Source organism: Atta colombica, unplaced genomic scaffold (genome assembly GCF_001594045.1).
Source record: "Atta colombica isolate Treedump-2 unplaced genomic scaffold, Acol1.0 scaffold126, whole genome shotgun sequence".
Classification (NCBI taxonomy): Eukaryota; Metazoa; Arthropoda; class Insecta; order Hymenoptera; family Formicidae; genus Atta; species Atta colombica.
The window spans coordinates 4836347-4847593 of record NW_017259213.1 but is presented as its reverse complement, the minus strand read 5'-3'; the positions used below and the strand labels follow the sequence as shown (position 1 = coordinate 4847593).

Sequence of the window (11247 nt, the reverse complement as noted above, 5' to 3'; positions counted from 1 at the left end):
ATATTAATACAAATAATTTATTAAATATATAAAATATGTGGGAATAAATTATATCTATAATCATTTACAAATTTTCTAGTTTCTTATTTTAATATTGCTTACCGTAAATGTTAAATTTTGTATTAGATATTAGAAAAATCGATATAAAAGTATTATGGAAGAAAAAAACTGAAAAAAAAATGTAATACTCGCGATTCGATTTCGTGTAAATCTGAACAATGACTTTTCAAACACAGCACGAAAAGTATTGTACCAGCGGCAGTTTGGAAGAACGTTGGGGTATTCGATATGAACTCGGGTAATTTAAAAGGGCCGACGACCCCCGTTGTCATTTAAAGGGCTGGAGACCCTCTCATCTCCAAACTATAGAAACACATCGAATGTTGTATAAGCCTACATACATGGTGTCCAAAGCATGAAAGTACACAGAAACCAGTTCATAACTAATTTCTCAATATCAGAAATTATTTCAAAGTTTAATTAGAAATTTAACAAGTAGTTGACGGAGTAACGAGAATTGGTGATTAGATCATTAATTTTCAACAACTCTCCTTTATCAGTACAAAAAATTAATGAAAATCCTTCCTAAATTATTATCTATGGCATGATAAATTATAAAATGTGAGCAGGTGACTAGCTTCATTGCTATCTAAGCAGAGAAGCAATTAACTTGGAAATATATTCATAAAAAACGAGTGTGGCTCAATTTCATTAAACAGTAAAGTTACATTAGCGAGAAAACGAGATAAATTCATTTTTATTGAGATACATCTTTATGGCTTAAAAAGATATTATCGATTCCAATCAACATTGACTAAATAAAGACTTTAACGAAAGAGATTCTTTAAGAGATAGAACGAATATAAAGTAAGCGCGAATAGCAACGAATCGACTAGAAAAAACGAACACGAATACGAAATTGTTGAAATTCCTAAAAATATAGATTAATTTTAATATCCGTTCAATTTATTGTCTTTTTTCTCTTCATTTTTTTTCTAATTCTATTTCTAGAATTAGAAAAAGTTGAATAGGCTTTCTACAATAAAACATTACCTAAACTTTAGTAGTCATAAACCGTAAAAAATTGATCCATCACAGTTAAATATGAGAAAATAATTGGCTATAATTTGGTCAATTTTTACAGCTTAAAACTGAAAGCTTAGATAATGGCTGCTTATAGAAAGCCTAGAAGAGTTACGAATTTTCTACAATAAGTCATTATCTAAGCTGAAGTCTTAAGCCATAAGAAATTGACCAATCAAATGTGAGAGGAATAATCGACTAGGATTGGTCACTTTCTTATGGCTTAAGACTAGCTTAGGCAATGACTTGCAGAAAAACTAAATTGATGGAAAATCTAATAATAAGTCAGAACCAAGATTAACATGAAATTGCATAGATAAAAACAAGCAAGATTCGAGAAGAGAATGATTCGGCAAACTCTTTCACGCGGAACACCCGGTAGACGCGTTCGCTCGTCAAAGCGTAAAAGGAGAAAGAGGAGCGAAAGAGGGAGAGATAGAGACAGAGTGAGGAAGGGGAATTACGTGTGGCGGCTATCGTAGGGTGCCAACCGCGATGTTCACGGTTAAGGCGAGTACACACACAGCTTCGACACGTTTATCAGTCGGCACGAGCCACTGAGCTCGTACATTTTTATTCTCTCCCACTCTTTCTTTTCTATGTACGCGCTCCCTTCTCTCATCGCACGCGCCGCTCTCCCTTTTTCCCTTCCTACGTTTAGACATCAGCTGTCCTTCAGAGCCTTCCTTCCTTGTGGTGGTCGCTACCCTAAAAACCGAGCTGTCCACGTTGCCGCGGGATAACAGACAGCTTTTATTACGATCGCCCCGTCCCTCCCTCCCCCTCCCCCAAGTTTCCGAAACGGACTGGATGTACACACGATGCGTCCGGCCGTCATATGTGGAAGTGCATTTGCACGGGACAATGGTATGCCGTACTTGCTTTGTTTACATCGTATGCAACGATGGTCGGACATATTTCCTTAATTTACACGAATACATTTAAAAAGTTATACGTACTGGCGATGTAAAAACGATTGAACGAGGCGAAGCACGTGTAAGACAAATGGCACGTGTTTTACCACGTTGTTTTTAATGAGACTTTTGTTAAAATGAGACGAAAGTGGCATTCAATGTGTCAAAAAAAAAAATAATAGATATTCTTTAAAATGATTTATCTAACTGATAACTTATCTAAATATATCTAGAAACGTAACATAATTCGATTTTAAACATGTATCGTGGACGAGTAATCTCGTCAATATTGTCTTTAATGCACACATTAAAAATGTTTTAAATTTTAATAAATTATTTATTTGAATTGTACGAACTAAATGTTTACTAAATATAAAGATATATATATTTAGAACAAAAAACCAAATACCATCAATTAAATCATAATTTCTTTATTCAGTAAATATTTATTTACTGTAAATTTTAGTTAGTTAGTTTATTCAAATAAATATTTATTAAAATTTACATTTAGTACATTTTCTCTCAATGCATATTCGAAGTTATTACACATTTGGAGTTGCAGTAATTATTCGATGGCACTAAAAAGTGAGACAAACAAGATCGTAATTACGAATTAAAGAATTAAAGTTTCGTCGAAATGTTTACAATAACTATAATAATTCATGTTTACAATAACAAGATTACAAAGAGCATATTCGCGGAATGCAAAGGCCGCCGACCACTCACTCGCGTCTCCTTTGTTTACGAACAGTAAGGCGATAAAAGCAACGCCGCCGCTCGCAGGAGGCAGAAAAGTCGCGGTGCGCTTTATCGTAACCCGGCATCTTCTACGGTATCGATCCGCGTGCGGCGTTCGCCATCGCGATATATTTTCGGATCCGACAATGCCGAAGGCGGGAGAAAGAGAGAGAGAGAGAGAGAGAGAGAGAGAGAGAGAGAGAGAGAGAGAGTCAATCTTCGCCACCGAGTTGATATATTGTCAGCGCATCGGGAAAGCATATCGTTCCGCTCTGACTTTTGAATCTTCGCTTCATTGTCGTCATCCGGATGACGTGACGCGTGCACGCACGACACCGGGGAGGGAGGGGTAGTAGCAATGGAGGGGGAAGATATGATCGGCGACCCTCGACAAAACTTTCAACGTAACGCGAGGCTATTTCGTGCGTCCTATTGAAGGGCTACTCGCTGCGAGATTAAAATATTTTACTAACTAAGAAGTAGAATGTGTTGTGTTTTCTAACAAAATCTTATCTCATTTTTTGTAATGTTTTACTGAGAAACCTAAAAAATTTCAATTCATTTCCACACAATAGCATTATGATTTTTTTTTAGAAATTATGCGATTAAAATTATTTGATTTGATATCTCAAATACATTAAATTTATTTATCTCAAATACATTAAAAAAATGATAAAATAAATATGAAATTAAGGAATATATGCTATTTAATTTTTTTTATTTTTATTACTCTAAGGAATTATTTTTCTCAATAATATTTTATTAATCCGTCAAACATCAGGTAAAATTAAAATACACATATATACCAGTATCCTTCAAAAGATTAATATTAATTTCGATTTAATTTAATATTTACCTTCTTTTAATATTTGAAATTAGAAAAAGATAGACTAAATTGAACCGAGATTAAAGTTAACTTTATATTGATGGAAGTGAGCTTTATACCTGTTTCAATCGATACAGTTTAATTTTAATCTTGGTTCAACTAACTTTTCACCTTTCCCTAGTTCTAAGAATTAGAAAAAGATGAAGGGTGAGTTGAACAATGATTGAAATCAATTCACATTGGTCGAAACGAACATTATAAACGTAATTATCCACACGCGTTGAAAAGAAGTATCGATATGTTATTAGATTATTCAATGTTCACGCGAAATGTTTAACATAAATTTAATGTACATGAAAAATAATTATTGCGAATTGAAATATGAAGAAAAACGAGATGGATGCCCGATGAGTTATTTCGAAACAGCCCGGGACTATCGATCTGGCGAAATCGATAGAACGGAAATACCGTTTTATTCTGGTAAATGTTACCCTGTTATTTCAATTTAGTAGCATCTTTCTATTCTGACATAAAATAGCAACACTTCATTATTATGAATATATTGAATTATTAGTTTATCCTCGCTCTTCAATTCACGTTTAAAATTAGATTTTCATTTTAATATCAACGTACAATTTAAATACGCATTCAATAATTATGAAAACATACAACTATAAATATACAACCGGTTAGAGTTATTTGATCAAAACCAGGTTTTCAAAAAAGACGGGGGGGGGGGAGTTCGGCGAAGTATCAAATCCATCCATTTCGAGGTCCCAACTGCCAGAGTCGAAAAAAAAATTTTCTACGAGAAACTCAAAAATCAAAGAGCATCTCGCCGAACAGTTCGATAAAGGGGGAACGTATATTACGAGGATATACCGCTAGGCCCGGTCAGCGAGTGGTCGCTCGCGGGTTAAAGTTCGATTTACACATACGCCGCGAGATACGATCTTCGGCCGGTGGCCAGGTGGCCATGGCGACGGATCGTGAAAATCGCGTGGCCGGGGCCGATCAATACGAGCGCGGCTCCTCGGTCCCTGTACTCCCTGTGCCTCGGTGTCGCGCGCTCTCTCGCTCCCCTGCACGTTCGCTGGTTCGCTCCGTTCGCTCGCCCGGCGCTCCGTGAGAGCCCCCTTCCCTTGCCGTCTCATCGCCGCCCCTGCGCGGTGTTTCCGAGGGAGATCTCCCCCTCCCTTCCTCTCTCCCGCGCGTAAGCCCCTTCGCGCGCGCGAAAAAGCGGTTCGTATAACAGCGGCGTACGTAAACGCGGCGTTAAAAAAAAAGGGGGAACAGGAGAGAAGTGCGAAAGAGAGAGAAATCGCGGAAGCAATGCAACGTGTGAGAATTCATATATGCATGACTACGTTTACTTGGCATCCCTAATCGGGCTTAGTAACATTAATGTGGTTATAAAACTGGCCAATCACGATCGTTCTATTCTTCAGAGGAATAGATAAGATAACTACGAGGATTATATAAAAATCCGATTAAAGGGGCCGCGTAAAACGTAGTCCATGAGACTTTGCGTGGACCAAAGAGCTTCGTCAGGAAGAAAAACGCGACGAGAGACACGATGACACGTGCTCCCGAGAGCGCGTTGGGAACGTCGGGAACGTGAGAGACGACGCGACGGAGGCGACAAGTGCGCGTTATCTCTTTCCGCCCTTATCGGCGAATCGACTGTCCCCTTCCCTCTATCTCGCAATAATCGATTCGCTCTCCCGGGGGTCCTTCAGGCTCTCTCTCTCTCTCTCTCTCTCTCTCTCTCTCTCTCTCTCTCTCTCTCTCTCTCTTTCTCTCTCACTCACTCACTCGTTTCCGCTCCGCTCGTTTGCTTTGCACAGCGATATTATTTATTTTCCAGTACCTGTTACTTTTTCTCCTGTTCTCTCTTTATCGTATCTGTCACTTGATTTTTCTCTCCCGTCGCACGCGAAACCGAGCACCGTGTGCGGGCGGTCAGCCCTCGAGCCCTCGAGCGAGCCTCTGTTGATTTCACAACCGCGCTGTCACCTCCGCTGATGTGCACTGTTATCACGCTGCTGCTCTCGCACCACCGCCCGGAACAGAAGGGGAAATCAATGAAAGTAAAGTACGACGCGAGAGCTCGTAAACCGGCATTTATGTACACCGCCTGACCACCGTTCTCGGTGCACTTGGTAACGACGGGCGACAGCCGCGTATCGACATCGACACGGCGCGGTGGCTGCTTTCGGCGTAGAGACCCGAAGACGCGAAGAGAACCAGAACGAGTAGTGAGGGTGGTGGCGGTGGAAGGGAAGCCGGGAGACAGGAGAGAACGGCGAACACAGGGCGGCTCGGCGTGAAGAGTACAGCACGACGTTTTTATGAGCGATGTATATAGTCGTATACACGCGCGTGTACACACGGAAATACAAGAAAGGATCGGAGAGGTAACGTGAAAGGGGGTTCGCGGTCGAGAAAATTAAAGCTTGAAATACTAGACTAAGAAAACGGAAAGAACAACGCGACACGGGCGGAGGCTGCCTACAGACTGAACGGCTCCGGCACTCCGGCGGCTCCGACCTCGCTCGTTTCACTTCGCCCGCCGCGCGGCGCTCGTGACTTCGTGATCGCTCGACCCACCTCGGTTATCCTCGGCCACCCTCGATCGCGCTCGACAGGGCTCGACGCGCGTCTACCGACGGCACCGACGCCACGCTGCGCGACCGACCGAGCGTCCCGCGAACCCCTTCTGCCTTCACCGTACATCTACGTACATCCGTGATTCGCCTCGGCACTCCGGTACGCACGGGACTGCACGAGACCGTGCGGGCATTGAGGAGAGGAAGCTTGTCGATCGAACACGTTAATAAATTAGAGATACGCGTAGCACACCGAAATTTTCAAATCCAACTTATCGATTAGCCGAGCCCGAACCGAGCTCGACGATGATAATTATAGGTTTGTGATTCGAATTGAATTTTTTTTTTTTCGTGTCCAGCACATTCCTATTAATAAGACTTGCACAACACGCATAAGATATGAAAGTATCTCACTTGTTTGCAGAATATTTTGTGCAATTTTTCGATTGAATTGATTGAATTGCGGAATAAACTTAATAATACTATGCATCCGTGGATGCAACTCTTTTGCGGATATAATTTATATTAATTAACTCTCCGTCTGCAATATCATGTTTTTATTCTCTCCGTCTAGCACAAATTTTTATGCTGTCCTGTATTTTCAAAAAATGTGAGAAAATTCAAGGTTACTTTTCAACGTCTCTATTAGGGCCATTTGATAGGTGAATTTTTTTTTAGTTTTTCAAATCAAAATTTGACTTATTTTTCAACAAAGTTTCTTTTTAAAAAGTTATTGACTGATCAAACTGTATACATATATTACTAAATAATTTTTTAACAAGATATTTTAGAAACATTTCTTCTCCTTTATTTCAGAGAAATTAAAAATTTTGAAATTTTGTTTGTGTCAAAAAAGATCTAGATTGCAGACGGAGAGTTATTGAAAATGGCGTAAAGTATAATATCTAATGTCATAAAATTTTCAGTAAGAGAGAATAACATTTGATTTCAATCAATGTGGTCGAAAAATATTTTAGTATATTATGCATAATACATATTTATGCATAAATTATTGGAATTAGAAATTGAAGATATTCAGATATTATATATCATATTACAGATTTGTATTAGGTATATTAAGGGAGAACTGAGAAAACTTCTTTATCGTGTGAAAAAAGGCCGTCCTTAATTGCGAATCCTTTCGATCCAATTTCATCAACTCAATTTTGCGCGAAGAAAAAGTATACCCTCCAAACCTCAAGTTGTGCTATCCCTCGGCACCGTAACTGGCCCTTCAAGGTTTTTGACCCTCGGAACACTACGGTATCACGTCGAGAGAAAGATAAGAGTCCCTCTCTCGCCTCTTACGCTGTACTCCGTATTCGATCGCAACTTCGCGGAAAACCGCAACCTACACCATCTATAAAAAATCATCCGGTATACTATATATAGCGAGAGATGTGTCAGGAGTTCTATAGCTTCACTGAGAAAAATGTCTGGTTGAAAATGAATGAACTAGAAGAATCTTATATCAGTCAGAATTTCGGTTACATAACTAAAATTTTAGTAGATTTAACCAGAAAATGACTCATCCATTTTCAACCAAAATTTCAATTGATTTAACCAGACTTTTTTTTTCAATTATGATATAAATTTGGACCGATGAGAATAAGTCTAATTAAATAAGAGGAATCTCATATTTGATCAAAACGGATCTTAATTAGTATTTAAATATTTCCGTGTTTTATTTACATACATGTCTAATTTTGTAAACCGTTCGCCGAAATCTTTTTCGGTCCCGAAACGTAATCATGAATAGAACCAGAGTAATAATATTTATTAAATAGACTAGCAATAATAATTTTTGGTGCTAATAAACCTCTTTATAAGAATTTTTATAAACGTTTTTATTATAATAAGATATTAATGAGAATTTTAAATTTATTGCGAAAAATATTGCCTCAGCCTTTTTCTTAGTGTTGAAAATATCATTCCAACTTCAGATTAAATTAGCAGTTTATTTGTCTTCCATAAAGATATATGTATTTTTAATAGTTATAAAAATTAAAAATTTTAAGAATTAAATAGAAGAAAAATACAGTCATTTAATGACATTCGCCATTCAGTTTTTCGCTCAAGAACTTTGCATGAGAATTAAAAAATTTTAATGCTGCAGATATTACGACGTAGCTATGCAACCGGGTGAAATCAATTACGTTCTCGTATTTTACGAGAATTTATCTAGCATATAAAGAGCATAATCGCGGGAAACGGATCGAAGTAGCTGCATCCCTGACCTTAGCTCGTAGTTTATACCCGGAGATTGAGTCGACTGGTTTCTCGACAGTATTACGAACCGAAATTACACGGCTCTGACGAAACGGGTCGAGTAAGACTTGGCGGTCGTGCCAATAAACTCGGTGTTTTCCGAAAATTTATTTCCGTTGCTGCGTGCGCCGCACAGCGCAACTAGAAGCGCGGCATCGCGCATCGGCGCAGCGAGAGTATTTTTACGGGCGAGTCGCATCGTGACGCGACATTGCGGGATCGATGAATGAGAAAAGAGATACGACTCATTTGATCATAATACAGTCTGTACTCAAGATACAGAAGAATTCGCAAGCGATAAGATCGACAAGTAATCGATTGAACATTCAGAAAGATAACTCTCTAAATTTTTTGGAGTCGAATCTCATTTTAAAGTGAAAATTGAGCCAATCTTGAAAAAGAGCAGTCTCAATTTTTGATCTTTAAGAGTGACATTTTACTCTTCAGAGTGAGTTTTCAGAATTTTTCGCTCGAAAAATTTTAGAAAGTATAGTGGTAATTATTAAAGCTTCGGTGAAACGTTTTAGTGAAACGATTGGTTATGATTAATTATTAATGTTTCGTAATATTAATTAAAAATTGCACCAATGTGCTGATCAAAATACATTTGGTAATTATTATTAGACTTTTTTCAGTGAACGAGTGAAAATAAAAAGGAAAAAATATACTAAATTTTAATAAATTTGTTTAAATATAAAATTGTATATAGTTGTTTATATAGTAAAATTGTTTATATAGTAAAATATTTACTAAGTGTAAATTTATATTTGGTAAAACTATTAATTCGATTTAAGTATCACTTTTATTGAATAAATATTTACATTTACTATGAGTAAATGTTAGTTAGTGCTATCTAAACAAATATTTATTAAAATTTAATAAATTTGTTTTCATTGATATCGTTCGTAAAAAACTCTATTCATTTTAATAGATTCGTGATTAACGAAATGGATGGAACTCCTACCTCTCGGATTGGTCGGGTGCTCTCGTCACGAAAAAGAAAAAAATCCCAGGTCGCGCTCATGACCATACCTAATGTCAAGCATCGCTACCTATTATAAGCTTTACAACGTTTGGTCAAGGTGGAGAACAAAAGGGAATAAAGTTTAGACTAGGGCATGACTGGTAACAGATGCGGAACAGCATATGCAAAAAAAAAACGGCGTACACGTGTGCATGTATCACACATACACGTACGTCATTCGCATGCAAATCCTTTCTTTCCCCGAAATCAGACGCATCTATGACTATCCCCAGCTAGACGAAAGGGAACGATTTAAAAAGGATTTAATCCTGTTGAGACAGCTACTAATAATTATCAAATGCACGAAGCAACATTTGGCTTTTGTTTTGCTTTTTTTTTATTGATACATATGTTTTCGAAGTAAAAGTGAAAATGTTGACTAAGTACGTGACATTCATTTGAATTCATTAACAATTAATTTAGGAATTCATTTACAATTAATTTAAGAACCTACAATCTGTGTATCATGATAAAATGTATTTAATTAATAAAATAAAGTATATCAAATAAAAATAAAAGTATATCAAGTGTATAAACATTGCACGTGTGCATAAATAGAAATTAATATCAGAATTATTTTGCAAGATTTTAAAAAGTACGATATACGCCAGTCACGTGGCAAACTCGTGAATCATTCCTGTCGACAAACGTAAACTTCACCCTCCTTAGTCACAATCCAGCTGTCGAAGCTACGTTTTCGGGGGTAGGTCCCCGACATCATCGGTCTAGCACGGCGGGCACGAATGTAATTCCACGGGGTTATACCTTGGGAACGATAATTCTGTCCGACAACTTTTTCTGGGGTCACCGAACTTCTAACGAGATTCCGTCAATATTCTCGACTCAAAATCGATTTGGCCTTACACCAGCGGAGAACGAAGCGCAAAGTTATTCAGAAGTACCGAGAACACTCGTAAATATAGCATCACGCGAAACATTTATTAATTTAATAATAAGACAACTCCACTTCTATTTTTGCAGACGTAATTACGTTCCTGAGAGAATATCTATACAAAATTGATGTCCCAGGTAGTAAGAAAGGCTTGTTTGCGATACTTATCGTCCAAGCAACATAGAACTTCGCAGTAAAAGAATTTGCGGTGCATCGTGGATCATTAAGGATCGCTTAGTTGTCCTGATACTGATCGAAAGTAAAAATATAAGTTACAGCTGCCTGTTGTAGTGTACAAAAAAATGGTCGATTCTCTTATGATTAGATTAGATAAGGTCACAGCACGTTAAATCATCTTTAGTGAAGATAGGTGATCTTTTAGGAACAATCGATAACAATGTTGACAATTATTGATGAGTATGAAAGCATATCTAAGGATAATAAATGCCATAACAGCCTGAAATGTGCTGGATCCAAAAATAGACTTATTTAATTTTAACAATGACTTTTTTCTCACGCGCCACTTTTTTACTACTCAAACTTTGCATAATAATAAATTTAAACATCGATTAGCCTAAGTGCCACAGTATGTTTATATGTATAAATAAATTATTTCTAACTGAAATTGAAGGATCCATTTTCTATTTCGAATCGTGGGTACTCGAGTGTGTTACACAATTCTACGGCTAAGTGAGCGATTTTTTTTTCAGAAAAAGTTCATTAAATCCGGTACGTCGTCCGGTACGCCAAGATTACACGTGATCAATTCCTCGCCCATTTTGTCATGCGAGAGAAATTGCCAGTGAAGTATGAAGTGTGTGCCCTAATTAAAGCTTCAATGCATTTACGATTGATTTTTCGTGACACTGACGAATAATTAATATTCGCAATTG

At 37.6% G+C, this 11247-nt stretch overlaps 1 protein-coding gene across 7 annotated transcripts in view; it reads right to left on the bottom strand.

Annotated features, from left to right (window-relative positions):
* Positions 1-11247, bottom strand: part of LOC108684092 (ELAV-like protein 3) — a 49108-nt gene that overhangs the window by 13423 nt on the left and 24438 nt on the right. For 4 of the 7 annotated variants that reach the window (XM_018188169.1, XM_018188174.1, XM_018188173.1 and 1 more), the window contains exon 1: positions 5432-5630. The exons of the other annotated variants lie outside the window; for them this stretch is intronic. The gene's annotated coding sequence lies outside the window, so the exon portion shown is untranslated. Of the gene's footprint in view, positions 1-5431; positions 5631-11247 lie in introns of those variants that run through there. 7 annotated transcript variants of the gene reach the window in all.